At 56.0% G+C, this 2,058-nt stretch overlaps 1 pseudogene; it reads left to right on the forward strand.

Annotated features, from left to right (window-relative positions):
- Positions 1-5: 5 nt before the first annotated feature.
- Positions 6-2,054, forward strand: LOC110288867 (annotated as a pseudogene).
- The last annotated feature ends 4 nt before the right edge of the window (positions 2,055-2,058 follow it).

A 2,058-nucleotide genomic window follows, 5' to 3' on the forward strand; every position in this document is an offset into this window, starting at 1 on the left:
ATGACAAGGGCAACTACTCCCTCATCACCAAAGCGGAACCTTTTCCAACCAATGGTGCCCTGCCTCTTGGACCTCACCCACTGATGCCTGCCAACCTTTGGGGTGGGCCAGTGGTTGATGAAATTTTGCCTCCACTCCCTCCAGAGCCCCCAACAGAGAGCGCCTGGGAACGTGGACTCAGACATGCAAAAGAGGTTTTAAAAAAAGCAACCATTCTGAAAGAGCAGGAGCCCAACTTTGAAGAAAAAAGGTTCACAGTAACCATTGGTGAAGACGACCAGGAGTTTGACAAGGAGAATGAAGTCTTCCGAGATTGGAATTCTGGAGTGCCTAGAGATGTCAGAGACACAACACTTGAGCCTTATGCAGATCCTTGTTATGACTATGAGATAGAGCGGTTTTGGCGTGGTGGACAGTACGAGAATTTCAGGGTGCAGTATACAGAAGCAGAGCGGTATCATAACTATTGCGAACGAGAGAGGGAACGAGAGCGAGAAAACAGACAAAGAGAACGCGAGCGGGAACGAGAGCGTGACCGAGAGAGGGAGTGCAGGCAGAGAGAGTGGGAGCGAAAATGGGAACAAGAGCGGGACAAGGAGCGGCAGCGGAGGAAAGAGGAGTGGGAGAGAGAGAGAGCCAAGCGAGAAGAGAAGGACCAGCAACACCGAGATGGAGACAGGGACAAGGACCGGGAGAAGTACAAGGAGAAGCCGAAGCCCCGGTCCCCACAGCCACCAAGCCGTCAAGCTGAACCACCAAAGAAGGAGATCACCTTTGCGGGGCCCCAGGTGAAGCGAGCCAATGAGTGGAAGGACCCCTGGCGCAGATCCAAGTCTCCCAAGAAGAAGCTTGGCGTGTCTGTCTCCCCAAGCCGGGCACGAAGACTTCGCAAAACCTCCGCCTCCTCAGCCTCTGCTTCCAATTCCTCCAGGTCATCTTCAAGGTCTTCATCCTACTCTGGCTCTGGCTCGTCCTGGTCCCGGTCCCGGTCCCGGTCCCGGTCCTCCTCCTACAGCTCCTATTCTAGCTGCTCTTCCAGACACAGCTCATTCTCAGGCAGCGGATCCAGGTCCAGGTCCTCATCCCCATCCCCGTCTCCCACACCTTCCCCACACAGACCTCCAGTCAGAACCAAGAGGGAGCCGGCCCCACCTCCCAGGAAAGCAGGGAAGAAGTCAATAAAGAAGCCAGCCCCACCACAGGCCACCAAAACTACTGCTCCTGGTCCTGAGCCTGCCAAATCTGGAGATCTCCGAGAAGCCAGGAGAAAGGAGCGGCAAACCAGGACTCCCCCAAGGAGGCAGAAGATCAGCGGCAGTGGTAGCAGCAGTGGTAGCAGCTACAGTGGCTCCAGTTCCCGATCCAGGTCTCTGAGTGTGAGCAGCGTTTCCTCAGTGTCCAGCGCCACCTCGAGTAGCAGCTCAGCGCACAGTGTGGACTCAGATGACATATATGCAGACCTGGCCAGTCCTGTGTCCTCAGCCAGCTCTCGATCCCCAACTCCTGCCCAGACCAAGAAGGAGAAATGGAAATCCAAGAAAGAAGACAGAGTGAGAGAGGAAAAGCGGAGTCGGGATCCATCCAGGCAGCCACCCAAGTCCTCTAAAGCTCCAGCAGGTGGGAAGGCCTCCCAGCATGCACCTCAGCCGGTGGCCCCTGGGCAGCCCCAACAGGGGTCCTTTGTTGCCCACAAGGAGATAAAGCTGACACTGTTGAACAAGGCGGCTGATAAAGGAAGCCGGAAGCGCTATGAGCCATCAGACAAGGACCGGCAGAGCCCTCCTGCCAAGAAGGCCAACTTGTCCCCAGACCTAGGTTCTCNAGACAGGGAATCAGGTGGAAGAATGGGTTCCCCAAAACCAGAGAGGCAGAGAGGCCAGAACGCTAAAGCTGTTGTTGCCCCAGCTGACAGGAAGCATCCACTGTCACCCCAGTCTAAGGGCTCCAGCAAGGTCACCAGCATGCCTGGCAAAGCCACAGATACTGCCACAGCAGGCACCAAGTCAGGGAAGGCCAGCACATTGTCAAGGCGAGAGCTGCTCCTTAAACAGCTCAAGG

This window comes from Mus caroli, unplaced genomic scaffold (genome assembly GCF_900094665.2).
Source record: "Mus caroli unplaced genomic scaffold, CAROLI_EIJ_v1.1 scaffold_26472_1, whole genome shotgun sequence".
Taxonomy (NCBI): domain Eukaryota; kingdom Metazoa; phylum Chordata; class Mammalia; order Rodentia; family Muridae; genus Mus; species Mus caroli.